Raw genomic sequence first — 18,897 nt, forward strand, 5'->3', positions numbered from 1 at the left:
ACTTTCTATTGGGAAAACTTGATGACAGGTTCCCTTTAATACTTAGAGTGTCTGTGATCCATGGAAGTGAATGATGCAAGCATGTCATTAAACGTAAGCATGGAAAACATATTGGAGCTAGAAATTAATTATTTGTACCTCACTTTCTGTACTGTGCCTATGTAGGTGATAAAAACCACATAGCTCGATGTAAAATGAGAGTCTCATTGGCTTTACCCATCTTACTCATTCACATTGATGATAAATATTTATCTTTTATTCTCCGGTTGACGTAGTGTTTCTCGATTGGTCTAAATGATATTAAGATCAGCCATCATGGAGATTTCCATAGAAAATATAAACTGTCTCCCCTCCCAAGCTCTTTTTAGATGGCAATGAGGATTCATAGCTCTCCGATATCAAACAGGGGAGTACGTAGCAGGAATAATAGAGTTGTATCTGACACTGAGGAATGACCTATGGCTAAATACATATCCTTCAGCAGTTTAACAGACATGCGATGGAAAGCGCTCAGGCATCATCACACATCATCAGCATTAATATGCCACTGAAAAATGAGACTATCCTCATATTAAAAAATCAATCACAAGAGCTATTGTGAGTAATGCTTTTTGGAGCCCGGAGAGAGAATTTCTGCAGAGCGTAGAAGGCATAGGTCCCATGATGCTGGCTTTTGGCCCAGTTTATACGTTTTGTCCATGGCTAGTTTTATAGCTTAGCCATTATTATTGTAACCATGACATTGATTTCCAATCGACATGTCCTTCCTCCTGCTGCACAGCATAAACCTCAGGTTAGCAAGCATAAAGCCTTCTCTGGATCATTCATGGAAGTCTGAAATGACAAATGTGAAACATGGAAGAGAAGAACGGGAATTGCATTGCCATGTACAACACTAGACTCAAAAACAGAGATCTGCTAACCACTGGAGACTATAGCGTACATTTTTGTAGGAATTATCAGGTTAAGATCAAGACAATTATAGATTATATACCCAACACACGGCCATCTACATTTTGCAAGAAATATCAGACAATTGGAATTTTGAAACTTCTTGTAGAGCCTCTTCTGGTCGCGTAATCTTCTGGATGGAGAATCTGGGCTCTAAGGGGTAACGTTTCTCCTTGTGGAGAGTGAGGAGACTTATATGCCATGCAGATGCATGCTCCTCTGGGAAATGTAATGTGCAAATTGCCTCTTCAGCGAGAAAGAGGACTAGAGCTCGAGTGCCACTTAATGGAAGTAAAAACCTGAAACTTATTGTATAGTCGTTGACAAAGTTTTTATTTTTTACTGGAACCATATTGAGCTCAAATTGAACAGACTTTCCCACTAAAGTTGGTTGGAGAGATATTACCTTCTCTTCCATGCTAAGTCAAGGGAATCTGACACAGCAAAACTCTGGTCATTAAAGGGTCAGACATTACAGGGTTAATCGCATCTGCATTGATGGGTCGTGTTGGATAGTCCTCTTACATACAAGCATCATTTTAATTTACTGTTTCCTAGTACTACATTTTATCTCCATTTCCCACATATTATACTTTTTTTTTTATCGTTTACAGCTCATTGCCTAGAGGACTGGACACCTCTGTTGACAGCACTGCTCTTTCCAATAAAGCTTGTAAGCACTGCTCTAATGCTGGCTTGAATCACTGGGGTGCACTTTTAGTTCTGATGTCCGCCAGCTTCAGTAACAATGAACTCTTCCAATGATTCAGAGGCAAAGCTACCTGAAATAGCAACATCGGGAACGCCCATCACCCAGTAATAAGGAAGTCATCTGTCATCTGGCTGGGGAGCAGTGTACTCCTGATTTGAGTATATAAAAATAAACCTTCAACTAATTGAAGTAGCTACCATAGGTGGCACTAGCAAGAAAACGTCTTTCATGGAGCATTGTCAATAAGTCTTTAAGTGGTTGTCCGACCACCAAATCCACATTTTTTCAAGCCAATCTTTTCTTGCATTGTAATATACAACACCCCTATACATTTTTTTTTCACCTTTCATTATTCTGTAGGGATGTAGGAGGAGAGGCCTCCGCCGAGTACCCGGGCCGGAACAAAGGGGACCATCTTCTAGGTTCCTGGGGTATCTGTTTCCAGGGAGCAGAGCTGGGGGATGGACCGCTGAGACTGACAGTTGGGGGAGGAGTTCAGAGAAGAGGGGCGGAGAGGGCCAGACTGTGTGAGTCAGAAGAACGAGGAAGAAGGAGGTGGAGACTTGGAGAGGACCAGAGAGGGAGAGCCACGAGCAGCTACCAGAGAGGAGGACAGCGACAGGAGGGAGACTCTCGGTGGGCCGCAGGGAGACGGCGCCGAGCTTACCGACAAAAGAAGACTGCTGCCTCACTCCAGATCTCAGCTGCGGCCTACTCACAGCGGTCCGCAGCCGACGCCGCCTCACTACAGCTCGCGGCTGTGGCCTCCTCGCTGCTGCCCGCAGCCACTGCCTCTTCTCTCCCGACCACGGCGGTGACTCCTCCTTTGCCACCCGCAGCTGCCACCGCCCCGCTCCAGTCCGCAGTAGAGACTGGGTCTGTGCCCACTGCGGATCCTCCAGTGTGGCCTCAGACTGCGCCTGTGGGAGGAGACTGCACAGCCCATCTGCTGAGAGAGAATCCCTGAATTGCTTCCAGGCTAGCCTGCTCCTATACCATCTGTAATCAGGACCCTGGACTGCAGTTATCAAGTAAAGGTACAGAAATTGCACCCCGCTGTGTCTTGTCTGCTTCCTACGTTTCCGGCACCGCTACATCCCCGTGCCAACCACATCTACACTGCCCTGGGACTACAGCTTCACCTGTGGGGAGCTTTTACATCTTTGCTGCACCATACCATCAGTCCCAGCGGATCTGCATGCAGCGTCGGCTTAACACCTCCCACAGGTGGCGTCACGAACTATGCATCTAACTACATTCCACCATTCACATCTTCCTATTACTTGGGCGCCCAGGGCCACGGTCCGGGTCACCGCTGCTGTGATACATCCCACTGACACCGGCCCGGTACCAAGTACCCCACAACCCTGGGAGGATGACCCACTTTGGCATCACGAACAGGATTACGGAGCCCGGTACACCCCGGGTCCTGTGTGCCATAGACTGTGTTTGTGTAAAAGACTGTGTGTAAAAATTGGCGCCAATTGCCGCCATTGCCGTGCTGTTTGGTGCGCGCGGGATGAAGAAGGGGCAGGCCTTCGTGGGCGGAGCCTGCCACAGAGCGCGAAGAAGTGAAGTGCCGCGCGGGAAGAGAGAGCAGCGCGCGAGAAGAGGAGGAGCTGAGGCCTACAGCCCGGAGCGTCGGGCCTGCGAAGCGGTCGCCGGTGAGCTCGCACAACCCCCGGCCCTGGCCAACGCTCACTAGGGGGGAGGAAGAGAATGTCCGTGCCACACGGCGATGCAGCGGCGGACGCCAGTGCCAACCCGGCAGCGCCGCAAGGAGGAGCGCCCGCCGCAGTGGTCCGCATAATGCCGCTGTCTATGCCCTACATACTGGGAGCGGCCAGGCTATCACAGTACTCGGGTGAGTCACATACCCTGAGTGAATTTAAAGAGAGACTGTGCAGTTTGTTTAAAGTATACCCTCTGTCTGAAAACCAGAAAGTGAATATTCTGATTGGACAGCTAACGGGTGCAGCGCAGAGAGAAGTGAAAGCCTGGCAGGACACTGATAAAGAGACTGTTGCAAAGATCCTGGCCAAGCTGAGAAGCACCTTTGACACCAGCACTGCAGCTGAAATCAAGATGAGGTTCTTTGGATGTAAACAGAAGGCGCAGGATAGTATAAGGGACTATGCTCTCAACCTGCAGGAGGCGCTGCGAGCAGTTAAGCAACTTGATCCTGTCAGCGTGAAGGAAGATGATAAACTGTTAAAAGAGCAGTTCATTGAAGGACTCCTATCCAGTACCCACAGAGGACAGTTGCGTATCATAACCCTGCAAAACCCTGATCTGGACTTTGCTGATTTTAAGGACAGAGCTATTCGGGTACTGCAGGAATCAACTGACAGCCGTCCAGCGCCCCCTAGGCACCCAGCGATCACCTACCATCAGGAAGCAACATCTTTTCCTTCCATCCCTGTAGAGGCTGATGCACAGACTCTGGATAACGATACAACTGAGGAGCTGCGTGTTCAAGTCCAGGAATTGACCAAAGGGATGGCTGCACTTACCAAAACCGTGCAGTCCCTGCAAGTGTCCAAAGAGAAGATCCAGCTTGCTTCCAGTCCAGAGAATGTCCCGTGGCTCCAGAGGAGGAGAGCCCCGCCACTTCGAGGGAGGAACAACGATTGCTATGACCAGGACGGACGTCCCATCTGTCGTCGCTGCTGCAAGGCAGGTCATCTTGCAAGATTTTGTCCTTTAAACGAGCAACCCCTGGGGTAGAGGGCCAACCCCCAGGAGTAGGACCACAAGGCCCAAGGAACTGGCGAGCCAAGTATGTGGGAGGGAGACCAATCCTTCCTGTGGTGAATGACGGCATCCCCATGAACGCTTTGCTGGACACTGGCTTCCAGGTGACCACTATGCCGTACATTCTTTACAAGAGCTATTGGGCTGATTCACAACTTACCCATGGCCCAACTGATGAACTGACAGTAGTTGCCAGCAATGGTCAGTCTTTGCCACAGATTGGATGTAAAGAAATTACTGTTAAAGTAGGTCGGGTAGAGCTAAAATCTCAAGGTCTGATAGTTGTTGATATTGATCGACATGAATGTAATCCCATGATAACCCTTGGTACAAATGTAATTGAAAACTGTCTTTCCGAGGTTATTGTCTTGTTGCAACAAGTGGCTGAGACTGCTGGTTACAGTGAACAACGACTCCTGCAGAAGGAGATCAGAGCCCTGATGCAAAGACAACAGGTAGAACTCTCTGGTGGAGAAATTGGCAGTGTCAGAGTGAGTGATCCCTTTCCATTGCAATACCCCCCCAGATGTGAAATGTTGGTTTGGTGTCGGGTAGCTATAGGTCTTAGAGGGGGAGATTACCAGGCATTGGTAGAACCAGTATACTCCGACAGCAGGCCCACTGTCCTGACAGCCAGAGGGGTGGTTGACGTATGAAAGGGGAGAGTACCTGTACGCCTTTTGAATTGTGGGGAGGAGGAGGCCACGATAACTCGGTACGCCACAGTTGCTAAGCTGCTCACTGTCAATAACAACTCTTTGCAGGCAGCAGAGCCCTTGGTCTCATCCGATCAGGTGGGGGACAATGGCTTTGTGAAGCAGATGGAGGAGTGGTGCCAGCAACTGCAGGTGGGAACTGACTCTATGCCCTCCTACCAGAAAAATGGGGTTTACAGAGTGACACAAGAGTATGAGAGGGTATTCAGCAAACACCCACTAAATTTTGGGCAGGCAAAATGGGTTCAACATCATATCCCCACTGGAGACCATCCACCCATAAAGGAGAGGTACAGACCTATACCCCCAACACAATACCAATGTGCTAAGAGTATGTTGAGAGAGATGAAGGAGGCAGGGGTCATCAGAGACAGTTGTAGGCCCTGGGCAGCTCCAGTAGTGTTTGTAAAGAAAAAGGATGGTACCATGAGAATGTGTGTTGATTACAGGAAAATTAACAGCATTACACATAGAGACGCCTACCCACTACCTAGAATTGCGGAATCATTAGCTGCACTTAAAACTGCTAACTACTTTTCCACCTTGGATCTCACTAGTGGGTTTTGGCAGGTTCCCGTGGCAGAGGCAGACAAGGAGAAAACAGCATTTACCACTCCAATGGGTCTCTGTGAGTTCAATTATATGCCATTCGGGCTCTGCACAGCCCCAGGAATATTTCAACGGCTGATGGAGTGCTGCCTGGGACACATGAACTTTGAGACGGTCCTGTTGTACCTGGATGATGTCATTGTTTTCTGCAAAACCTATGAAGATCATCTGGAACATCTGGCTGAAGTGTTTGAAGCTTTGTCCAATTTTGGTCTGAAGGTGAAGCCCTCCAAGTGCCACCTCCTGAAGCCCAAGGTGCAGTACCTCTGTCATGTGGTCAGTGCAGAAGGTGTGGCACCAGATCCTGATAAGGTTACAGTCATCCGGGACTGGCCGAAGCCCAGCAACCTTCATGAAGTACGCCAATTCCTTGGACTGGTAGGCTACTACCGAAGATTCATCAAAGGCTTTACTGAAATAGCCACCCCTATGCAAAATCTTCGGGTGGGGCAGTCCAAGAAGACCAAACAGAAAAATTCCACCTTTGAATGGACTGAAGAGTTGGAAAGGTCCTTCACCAGATTGAAGATGGCTCTCACAGGAGATGAAGTTCTGGCCTACCCAGATTATGACAAACCCTTTGTGTTGTACACTGATGCCAGCAATGTGGGACTAGGAGCAGTACTGTCGCAGGTACAGAATGGGAAAGAAAGAGTGATCTCCTACGCCAGCAGGAAGCTGCGCCCCACTGAAAGGAACCCTGACAACTACAGTTCTTTCAGCTGGAGTTCCTTGCCATAGTCTGGGCTGTCACCGAAAGGTTCAAACATTACCTAGCCTCCGCCAAGTTCACTATCTTCACGGACAACAACCCGTTGACGCACTTGGACACTGCAAAACTAGGTGCACTGGAACAGCGATGGATGGCTCGGCTATCTAACTATGAGTTTTCCCAGCAAAGAGCAAACAGATGAACGGCATACTAGGGCCCACAAATCACCACATTACCAGACGGAGCTATTTATCTGAAGTATTGCGGCATATAATTCAGTCAAAAAATGGAGGTGCTTGCATGAAAAAACATGAATATATCAATGTGAAATATGTGATATATCAAAAAGAAGAAATATGCAGCACTCACCGATATAGCTGAAAAACTGTACGTCTTTATTTCACATAAATTCCATCAAATGTGTGGACATGCAGGATGTTAGAGGAATGCTAGGGGAGGGAGGTGCCGGACAACGACCGTTTCGCGATTACTCGCTTCTACGGGTCCAGGTGGATGGCTCGGCCATCTAACTATGAGTTTACCATCAAGTACCGGGCAGGGAACAAAAATGCCAATGCTGATTCGCTGTCCAGAATGCCTAACCTACCAGATGCAGGAGAAGACCCTGAGGCTCTTGAAGAAATAGAGTTACCTCCCTTCCACCAGCCACTTGCGGCCCAGCGTGCTGAAGGAGTGAGGAACAGACGATCTGGCTTGAAGGAGGTCACCCTGAATCCATTGCCTCATCATGACTGGGCAGAAATGCAAGATAGTAACCCTGCAGTCCGCCTGGTGAAGGAGCTGCTGGCACAAGCTGACTCACGCCCAGAGTCGGATGCTCCTGAAGAAACCCAGCAGTTGTGGAAGGAGAGAGGCCGGCTGTTCATCTATGAAGGAAAGCTGTGTCGGAGGAGTATCAATGCCCGCACTCATGAGCTGGTCTGGCAGGTGATAGTCCCAAAGAGAGAGGCATCAAAGGTCCTGGAAGCATACCACAATGGAGCTGGACACTTCGGATGGAAGAAGTTGGAAGCATTGCTCCGGGAGAGGTTCTACTGGGCTGGTATGAGGAAAGCCATTGAGAGGTGGTGCCGGGGGTGTGGACAATGTAACCTGCACAGAAAGGATCGAAACAGCCAGAGAGCTCCTCTACAGCCAATCATCACCAAACAGCCCCTTGAGTTGGTAGCCCTGGACCATGTGAAGCTGGTTCCAAGCCGGTCCGGCTACATCTATGCTCTTACCATTGTGGACCACTACTCAAGATTCCTGGTAGTTGTGCCTGTCAAAGATCAGACAGCCAGGACAGCAGCCAGAGCATTTCAACAGCTCTTCTGTAGACCACATGGATATCCTGAAAGAGTGCTTACAGATCAAGGTCCAGCTTTCGAGGCAGAAGTGTTCCAAGAATTTGGTAACTTGTATGGTTGTAAGAAGATCCGGACAACACCGTACCACCCACAGACCAATGGCATGTGTGAGAAGATGAACCAGGTAGTGATTGACCTACTGAAGACTTTGCCCTTGGAGGAGAGGAATCTGTGGCCAGATAAGTTGCCAGATCTGGTGGACCGCTACAACCATATTCCAGTAAATTCCACCAACTGTACCCCAGCCTACTTAATGAGAGCAAGACCTGGTAAACTGCCTATTGATTTGGACATGGGAGTGCTTACGCCCGAAGTAACGTCACCAGATGCTGACTGGGATACAGAAAGACAACAACAGTACAGAAGAGTTTAAGAATGCGTGGAAAAGCCCAGGCAAGACAAAAGCAGGAAAAGCTTTACAATCAAAATGCACCTGCCATTCCTTTGTCGCCAGGAGAACAAGTCTTAAAAAGGAAGAGAAGATTGCACAAATTGGATGATCAATGAGAAGCTGAACCTTATACCATTCTGCCCTCAAACTTTGATAATACCAAGGTATGCCTTATTAGCAAAGATGGAGGAGAAACCTCAGCAGCAATATCAAGAGATCACCTGAAACTATGTCCTGACCTGCTGAAGGAAAGAGTGGAAGAACCAGGTAACATCCAACCCATAGAGGAAGAAGAGAAGGTCAGCACAATACTTGGGGCATTCCCTGCAAATTAGACTAAAGTAAATGATGCTATAGTAGTGCCGGTGTTGACATTTCCCCAATTGGTAGCACAGGAAGATGTGACTCAAGGAAATCCTGAGGATCAGGAAAATCAGGCAGCAGATGCCACACCAGCAGTGGAGCCAGAGAACCCTCGCCCTGTCAGTGGTGAACCTGTTATGCCCCTGGTGAGTCTAAGAGTTTGCAGACAATCTAGGATCCCTGTGCCATGCAGAACCCCCAGTAGTGTATCCAGTACATTACCCACTACACCAGTATTAAGCAGGTCTACCCACATTACACAAGGGATACCACCCATCAGATATCGTATATAAATAAATGTAAATGTTGAAATTATATGTGTATATATGTAACTGTTTTTCAAGTTTTGTGCCTACAGGTAACCTGTAAGAGTTTCCTTCAGATTTGCCAGTTTTGTTTTATGGACATTGTACCACAGGACTTGTGTGGTCACCAACTTGTAAATAATTAACCATTTGCCCAGGAATGGACCATGGACATTGATGCTTGGACTTATCATCATAGGACCATTTTTGAAGCTCTTGGTTTTTGTAACTTTTTCATTTTTTAACTCTTGTACAATTATTATTGTTTAACTGTTTATATGTTTTCATGTTTTTGTTCAGCCCAGGAGTGCTGACTTGAACTAGGGGGGAATGTGGCACCCCCTGGAGTATGGCCTCCACAGTTGCTTTGCTTTCCTTCAGGGGAGGGTAATGCCAGGCTGGAGGAAATGATGGGTCTCTCTCGCAGTCAATCTATGCATGCAACACAGTTCCACTCCAGGCAAGCACGGGGAACTCTGAAGCGGGATAAAGGGGAGGAGTGCTCTCTGAGGGCCAAGAGGAAGGGGTGGTTAGTTAGTTAGCGAGTCTGCGGAGGGTGAAGTGTGCAGATATGTGCAAGGAGCGCTGAGATAGAGCTGAGAGGAAGAGCTAATCTCTGGAGAGAGCACATGAACTGGAGCCTGGTCTCCACAGTTGTACGGATACTAACGGTCCTGCAACAGACACCAGAGGAGTAGGAGGCTGTAAATGCCCTACTCCCATCTAAGACTTGAGAGCACAACAGCAGCTTGGATAGAGAGCCGGGACTCAGGAGAGAGGAGTCCCCGAGATAGGCTACAGCTGACTGCCGTGCAAGTGAGGTTCTTGAGAACATCTGACAGGAGGAGCTTTAGTGTAACTCGTTACTGGAGATCCCGTAAATATGCACTAGTAAGGAGACTGCACAGCCCATCTGCTGAGAGAGAATCCCTGAATTGCTTCCAGGCTAGCCTGCTCCAATACCATCTGTAATCAAGACCCTGGACTGCAGTTATCAAGTAAAGGTACAGAAATTGCACCCCACTGTGTCTTGTCTGCTTCCTACCTTTCCGGCACTGCTACATCCCTGTGCCAACCACATCTACACTGCCCTGGAACTACAGCTTCACCTGTGGGGAGCTTTTACATCTTTGCTGCACCATACCATCAGTCCCAGCGGATCTGCATGCAATGTCGGCTTAACACCTCCCTTACCGAGCACCACAGGTGGTGTCAGAAACTATTCATCTAACTAAATTCCACCATTCACATCTTCCTATTACTTGGGCGCCCAGGGCCACGGTCTGGGTCACCGCTGCTGTGACACATCCCACTGACACCGGACCGGCACCGAGTAACCCACAGCCCTGGGAGGGCGACCTACAGACACACCGTGGAACACAACACCGAGGGACGTCAGAACGGATAAGTGATACATAGTGACTAAGGACCCATAGTCGGCCATTCCGCGGCCCTATAGTGACCGGTTTTTGCTGGATTAGTCGTGATCTCCCAATCCTTGTTTATGTGTATTGGCTCCCTGCGAGGACAACTACTGTTATTCTGTTGGTTGCATAACAATAGCCCTAACGGCATTTATCTATAAAAGTTAACACTTAAAGTCATATCTGTCTCGCGTATCGTCACTGCATCCTGCGTACCTGCTATTACCACAGGGAAATGGACCTGGCTGGTGGTGCCTCTCTCGTATCAGGGCCAGAACTGTTGGGACTGTCACCATTATTGCCGGGGGAAGGACTTTCTGACTGGAAGAGACCTTTGCACCTGACTGCAAGGGATGGGTGTGAGGTAAAAGGGACGGCATGCACCAGAATGGGAAGACAGCGTGTGCGACAGGAGAAGGTTGACTCCCTCTCCGCAGACCGACGCCAACGAGCAGACCCACTATGCGCTCTCCATTCCCCCGCGCATACAGACTGTGTACTTCCAGAGGCCACTATTTCTGTCGTCTCTGACGTGACTAAGACAAACCGTCCCGTACCGCTGACCGCTCCTGGCCCGCGACATAGTACTCACCTAACAGTGCACACTGAAGCAGGTAGCGTAGCGTGACGGCAGCCTCCACTCCGAGACTTAGTTCATCAGCCGCAGTACAGCAGATAACCACTTGAGAAGGACCTTGTCCCAGGAACACAAGACTACACGTGAGAAGGCCAGGATATGTCACCACCATAAAGAGACAGTGCTTCACTTTCCTTCGGAACCAGTTCGGGAACTTCACGCGTCACCTGCGCTGCCAATGTGGGATTTTCCAGCCTCTGACATCTGAGAATCACACTCACACTATTACTCAATTGTGGTATACTCTTTGTTCATCTATATTACCTGTCTCATTGCCTGGAGTATTTACTGTTATAACAACCCTTTATAAAATACCCATTAACTCTTGCTCTGCCTCCTGCTCGTCACTGCATCCCGCGTTCCTGCTAGTACCTTACACTTCCTGAATTTCAGCTCATTTCCTGCATCTACATCTGGCTCTACAAGATCACGCAGCTTACTGATCTTTTTATTCTAAGCTCACAGTCATATCACTGCCCCTTACCCACCCATTCATTGGCAGTTAGTATCTGCCCCAGCACTGACATCTATCATTCATTTTAGCATTGCAACTGACCAGACCAGGGGCCCTGTGTCCTCATCTGTAGTGCAATAGTCTACTTCCCATCCACAGTGGTGATAGAGCTGTTACATGTCCCCACATCACATCCATAGTGGTGATAGAGCCATCTTGTGTCCCCACATCACATCCACAGTGGTGACAGAGCAGCCATATGTCCCCACATCACATCCACAGTGGTGATAGAGCCGTCACATGTCCCCACATAATATCCACAGTGGTGACAGAGCAGTCACGTGTAACCACATGACATCTACAGTGGTGACAGAGCAGTCATATGTCCCCACATCACATCCACAGTGGTGATAGAGCCGTCACATGTCCCCACATCACATTACAGTGGTAATAGAGCCGTCACATGTCCCCACATCACATCCACAGTGGTGATAGAGCCATCACGTGTACCCACATCACCCCTGACATAGAAATACTGTGAAGTGAAGAGTGTATAGTTATGCATGCAAGAATATAAGTATGTACATCTACTGTATATATATATATATATGCAAAAAATAGGAACAGCACAAAATACCTTAGAGCAGTGCACGCTTCTCCAGACACCACAATGTCCTTAGATAATACAAAAAAAAAAAAAAGATAAAGCAGCACCAAAATAGTGCTTTTTTTTTGCTATATATACTGTATATATAGTTAGCTCACACACAAACTTCAGCTTATGCAGAACAGGATAATACCCACCTCAGCTGCTACAGAACCTCATAATATATAGTACATCAACTGCTGCAGAACAGCATAATACACAACTCAGTTTCTGCAGAACATCATAATACTCATCTCAGCTACTACAGAACCTCATAATTCACACCTCAGCTGCTGAAAAACCTCAAAATGCACACCTCAGCTGCTGCAGAACTGTAATGTGGCGCGGGGTGGCAGCCATGGGCTCGGTACTCATCTCTTGCACCCCGGCACGTTACATGAAGGTGAGGGTCCTGACTGAGTGTGGACTTTTACTATGGGGGCGTGAGCAGGTTGCAGGATGCAGTGATGGACAGGAGGCAGAGCAAGGGTTAACAATTTTTAATAAACAGGGGACTACACGCAGGGAGGTTCACAGTTAAATGGGAGATTAAACTGTGCAATTTGCAAAGGATATTCTGAGTTAAAGAAGAAAGGATCAGATAACGGCAGTTCCGGTGAATAAGGCAAGCAAGTCAGTAGCCCCTCAGACTATGAAGTAAAAAGCGCCGGCAACGGCTGGTGTGATGTCTTTTCCAATGGGGTTTTGTGGGCATCAATGGCTCATCTTCTGGTGGCAGCGGTCGGTCTCCAGTACCTTCCGCTGAGCCCCTAGTCCATATGCTGCAGTGGCTGACAAGGGTGCAGGCCACAGTCCTGTATGAGCCCAACGTGGCTTGGCAAATATACACTGGTAAAGTCAGGGCGCAAGTGTCTGTCCCATACCCGGTCACTCTTATGTGGCTTGTGCTCTGTACTCACAGACATAGAGCGTACAGTGCCTTGCTCTCTGGCAGTCACTGGGCACACACTGCATGTCTCCCTCTCTCTGGTCCCCGCTGTTGGTGGCAGGGGTTAACGGACGCAGGCCTGCGCAGCACCGGTGCTCTGGGGATGGAGCACTCCTCTCTGCCTGCTGCATGCCAACTGCGTGATGCTGGTGCTCCCAGGATGAAGCACTCCTCTCGTTGGACTGCTGCAGAATGCTTGGCTCCTCTCCCGGCTGCGGTCCCTCTGGAGAGGGTGGGGTCGGTCGCGGCACCAGTACTTAATGGGGAGGGGGAGCTGAGTGCGCCACTCGTCTGAGTGCCCGCTGCCCTGGGTTGGCGTCAAACTCGCTGCTGCACGCGCTCTTTCTTTATATTCTCCCACCCCCCTCGGTCAGGAGGAAGGCCCAGCTTGCTAATGCTTCCCCCAAACAGGGGATCCAGCCTCAACAGTTCTGGCCCCGCACGCAGGTACCCACTGTCCGGTCATCCCCCTTACTCTCCCTCTCTCCTTTAACTCGCCATTCCACGGGCGAGAGTTCTTCGTGCTCCTTTATGTTCTTTGGATGTGGTACAGATGCCCACAATTTTTGCATCCATTTTTGCCTCTATTGCACCACATTCTGCCAAAGGAAATAGTTCTGTGCATACCGCAGGGGCAAAACACCAGCATGGCGTACTCAGAACTTCAAGTTGAGTGATGGAGTCAGGTTGGGTCGTAGAGGATGGGAGTATGTCCAAGTTCAATGGAGCAGCTATATCTGGAGTTTCAGGCCTTCGTACTTCCCTTGAACTAGAGGGCGGTGAACTATCTATTTCAGAGAATGAGGCAAGTGGTTCTTCCTCATCACAATCGAGAACCGTGGGAGCATTTCAGGGACACTTGGCACTTTCCCCTCTCCTTCGGGAACTTGTGACAGGCAAGGTCGCAATATACTTCGGTGGATTACTCGGGTAGGTGTTCCCTTCTTCCCCTTCAGGTTGAATCTCACAGACGGGACGCTTGGATCCAATTTGGCATTCCACCTGATTCGCCTCCACGCGACCGAGCAGCGCAGACATCTCACTGTAGACAGTCAACATCTTCTCCCTCACTTTTCAGTGTCTGACGTTGTGGCTCTGTCTGGCCCTGGGTGCGGCTCTGATCTGCTCACCATACCATTTCTTCCAGGGGTTGCACTCTCTTCAGTGGGCATGACCTTCAGAAAGGTGAGCGACTCTTCACCGTTGGCTGTTTATTGTAGGGCAGCTTCATGACAGGTGTCCAATTCTTCCACACGTTCAACACCCACTTCTGCGCCTATCTGGTGGGCACTTTGGTCTGAATCGCCTCCTCCAATGGAGGCATACCCTCTCTGCAATCGCTCTTCACCCCATGATATGGGATTAAATTTTGGGGATGCTGCTGAAGTTTTTCATATGCTCCGCATCTCTCCTCTAACTTCTTTCATCTCTTGCTGTAAGTTACCCCGGGTATGGGGTTGGACTCCAAGGTAGCAGCAAGGGCTTCCTTCAGGCTCTCGATTTCTGCCCTCATTTTCTGCATTCCCTGCCATAATTCGTGGGACCACTCTGGCTCTTCCTCGTTCGGGGTAGGTACTTCACAGCTCCGGACCATCCCTGTCAAGGCTGCGGTCCCCTGCTCCTTTTCCCTTTTAGCAAACAAATGACCACAGCAGAAAGAAATAATAAAATTAAAAAATGTATAAAATTGCACCAATCTACATATAATCCACATATAATGAATAAATTAACTTGTGCAAATATTCATACAGCTCCAATCAACCAGCCTTCCTGATATGTCACAAAATTTGAATGGAGACCATTCAATTCTATGGTAAAACAAGCCACTATGTATGGACAATTCAATAAAACAATAGGACACAATATATCTAAAATTCTATATAATCTTTAATAAATCGGATTTAGGCAATTATAAACTTGTGCAAACAAGTGCCAAGGACATACAAAATATTGATCTAAAATCATAACATATATATATGAAACAATAATAATAATAAAAAAGAGGCCTGTCAAAAGATTGTAGTAAATTAATGATCTATCACAGCATCACACACATATTGATATAACAAGTGTGCATAACTGTAAACAGTGATATATTTAAACAAAAAATATATATATAACACAAAAGTGATTATACCCACAATTGGGTTATAAAACTAATATAATTCCACATCAATAATATGCCATTGTGGTAGACTCACATCCCAAAGTGATAACCCATAACATAACACTCAATAATGTGTGAGCCGATTAAAGATGTTACATACCCGTGATATAATGACAGCCTCTAAAGTAATGCCCGGCACTCCCCGACGCGCGTTTCGGAACTGGCGTCCTTCTGGCGAAGGACGCCAGTTCCGAAACGCGCGTCGGGGAGTGCCGGGCATTACTTTAGAGGCTGTCATTATATCACGGGTATGTAACATCTTTAATCGGCTCACACATTATTGAGTGTTATGTTATGGGTTATCACTTTGGGATGTGAGTCTACCACAATGGCATATTATTGATGTGGAATTATATTAGTTTTATAACCCAATTGTGGGTATAATCACTTTTGTGTTATATATATATTTTTTGTTTAAATATATCACTGTTTACAGTTATGCACACTTGTTATATCAATATGTGTGTGATGCTGTGATAGATCATTTACTACAATCTTTTGACAGGCCTCTTTTTTATTATTATTATTGTTTCATATATAAATGTTATGATTTTAGATCAATATTTTGTATGTCCTTGGCACTTGTTTGCACAAGTTTATAATTGCCTAAATCCGATTTATTAAAGATTATATAGAATTTTAGATATATTGTGTCCTATTGTTTTATTGAATTGTCCATACATAGTGGCTTGTTTTACCATCCTTTTCCCTTTTGCGCGCTTCCACCCCCACTTCTGAAAAAGTCTTAGCTCCCAGGCACTCACGAAAGGCTTGCTTAAGCAGGGTATCTCTAAAGCCTGCCACCAACTGATCTCTCAGAATTATATCGAGAGGCCCTACACCTACATCACCTCGCTTAGTGATCACAGCGTGAATCTCCTGCAGCATGTTCATGTATTGGGCCACAGACTCCCCCTCCCTTTGGACACACTTAAACAAGCGCATACCCAATTCTCCAACGTCTGTGGGGTTCCCATGCATTCCTTCCAGAATTTGCAGCACCTTGCCAAAAGTGTCTCATTCATGGGGGGGCCGAAGCATGACAGAACTCCTGGCTTCCCTGACCAGTGCCATCAGGGCAACCTCTGCCTCCATTGCGGGGGTCATGGGGTGCATCCTCAACATTCCCCTCACTCGCTCAGTCGAGTCCCCCAACAGAGTGTTACTCCCTGTAAATTTTGAGAGGTTACAATGCCCCCCAGCATTATACTGCCTCTTGGGGCACCCCTGACCGCTTGGTCTGCCACCTCTGCGCTCTTGGATTGCATCCTGCTGACTACGCCAAGTGTGAACAGGTTGCGAGATGCATTGACGGACAGGAGGCAGAGCAAGGGTTAACAATTTTTAATAAACAGGGGAATACTCCACGCAGGGAGGTTCACAGTTAAAATAGGGGATTACGGCTAGGTTCACATTTGCGGATAGCCGAACTGCGGAGGGCTGCGGACTTCCTCTGTGAAGCTCCCCCCACTGCCGCACCTCCTCCGGTCAGCTCCGCATACATCTGCAAAGCGGCCTGCGTACCTATCTTTAACATTGGGTACACAGGCTGTGCAGATGTATGCAGATGCCTCCGCATGCGTTGAATGGACGATGCGGTGACCGCATCAAATTGCAGCATGTTGCGTTCCTGTATGCATGACCCCTGCAGTGTATGACCCGGCTTGATTCCTTGATTCCTGACCCGTCCTTCCGTCTTCAGTTTCTGTATTGCTCTATCTTGTCTGGCTCCGACCCTTTGGCGTGTTTTGGCTGTGCTCTTTCTTACCTCCCTGAACACCGTGCACCTGACTGACTTCTGACCCCCTGGCTTACTTCCGACTCTGTCTTCTGTCTCCTCCTCTGGCACTGCGCTCCTGGCTGTTTTCTACTCGGTTTGCTCGACCTTTCTACTGTCCTCTTGCGGCACCTGCACTGCTTTACTGCAGGTCTCCGCTCACGGGGTGCACCTGCTTCTGGCCCTCTGGGGGTTACTTCCCATTTTGCGCCCTGGTTGTCACGACAATTAGGCAGTCGAGCCAAATTAATATTACATAGACGCAAAAGTATATTTGCTTAGTGGGGTTGGGTTATTTTTGCATGTAGCTGAAAAGTGAGCCCCAAGAATCATTGTTACTGGTGGGCCTTTGCCAACCAGTCCGACACTGTCTCCATAAATGAGTTTTTCGTGATACAGAAAAAAACATCACATTCAAAAACTTTATTTGAAGATATTTATGGATATTACTGAATTGCGTCTGCAAGGTCAATTGATATGAAAAGGAAGATTCTTGAATGCCCTGCTGGTTATAGAGGAAATGAAGAGGAAACAGAGGAGTTGTCTGGGCCAAGGATATAGCGATAACAAGGCATGGAGGAAATGGATTTATTAAACATCAATGCGTTTCGGAGTTGGATCAATTCTTTATTCAGGTATTTTTAGGTATAATACCTTTTTCTTTCTCTCGACAGGTTATAATAGAGAAATGTGCTCCAAACGCCTGATCCACTGTGATCGATATGGTACATTGAGATTTTCAAAGCTGCCCCTTTATGACAATGTTGGTAAATCTGCCCTTTTGTTGGCAGAGTCAGAAAGCAGAGATTTAAAAAAATATAAGGAATTAAAAATTAAATATATTTCTTTATTATTAAAGGGGTTGTCCAGGATTAACATACTGAGGACCTATACAAAGGAAAGGACATCAGCTTGTGATCAGTTGAGGTCCAACACTCAGCACTCCCACCAATCCTAGAATCATAGAATGTTAGAGTTGGAAGGGACCTCCTGGGTCATCGTGTCCAACCCCCTGCTCAATGCAAGATTCACTAAATCATCTCAGGCAGATGTCTGTCCAGTTTCTGTTTGAAGACTTTTATTGAAGGAGAACTCACCACCTCTCGTGGCAGCCTGTTCCTCTCATTGATTACCCTCACTGTCAAAAGTTCAACGGATATCTGATCTGGCTGCATGTAAGCAATATATGGAAAGAAACGCCATCGCCCTGTATATTGTTTAGTGCTATAGATTATTTCACATTCAATCAAAGGGGTTATTTGGGAATTTTATTTATTTTTTCCTACCTGCCTATTCTGTCGTGTGATGCCGTCTCGCGGCTCAGAGCGGCCATGGAAGGCTCCTGCCTGCAATTCTCCTGTTTCCTATGAAGTCCTGTCTACAGAGCTATTCCTTCTCTTCTGCTCATCTGTCGAAGGGGTTCCACTACCGATGTCATGTTGATTGATTGACAGCTGGGTCCCCGCTTGCATTTGGTTTAGCCGGCTGTTAATCAACACGACGTCACCAGTGACACCAAGTTAGCGGAAGAGAAGAAACTGCTCCGTTGACGTGACATCACAGGAGAAAGTCCTGGAAAACCCCTTTAAATTCACTTGAAAAGGAGATAAACTGTAGTACCCAGCAGTGGCCACTAAGCAAAGTACGGCACTGTGCTGTTCCGCGCCATTCATTGCATACAAGTGGCAATTGCTAGAGCCGGTATCAGCTTGACCCTTCTCATGTTGATGACTCGAATATCGTACGTTAAACTCCTGGTCTGCATTGCATTTTTGCCTTTATTTTGGGGAGGGGGGGGGGTCTGAAAACAAAACTAAAAAAAAACCCATATAAAAACCCAAGAATAAGTGTGGAAAACATGCAGATATTTCCATGATGTTTAGATATCCTTGTGTAAAATCCGCACCAGATGAGCAACCGGTATAAACCTGGACAACCCTATACTATCTGGACAAACAAA

At 47.6% G+C, this 18,897-nt stretch overlaps 1 long non-coding RNA gene across 1 annotated transcript in view; it reads right to left on the reverse strand.

Annotated features, from left to right (window-relative positions):
• Nucleotides 1–234: 234 nt before the first annotated feature.
• Nucleotides 235–18,897, reverse strand: part of LOC141095569 (uncharacterized) — a 113,888-nt gene continuing 95,225 nt past the window's right edge. Inside the window, exon 2 of the long non-coding RNA XR_012233424.1 lies at nt 235–834. This is a non-coding gene — a long non-coding RNA (uncharacterized lncRNA). The remainder of the gene's footprint in view (nt 835–18,897) is intronic.

The sequence above is a fragment of the Dendrobates tinctorius genome, unplaced genomic scaffold (genome assembly GCF_039654945.1).
Source record: "Dendrobates tinctorius isolate UK_male_01 unplaced genomic scaffold, ASM3965494v1 ptg000009l, whole genome shotgun sequence".
Lineage (NCBI taxonomy): Eukaryota > Metazoa > Chordata > Amphibia > Anura > Dendrobatidae > Dendrobates > Dendrobates tinctorius.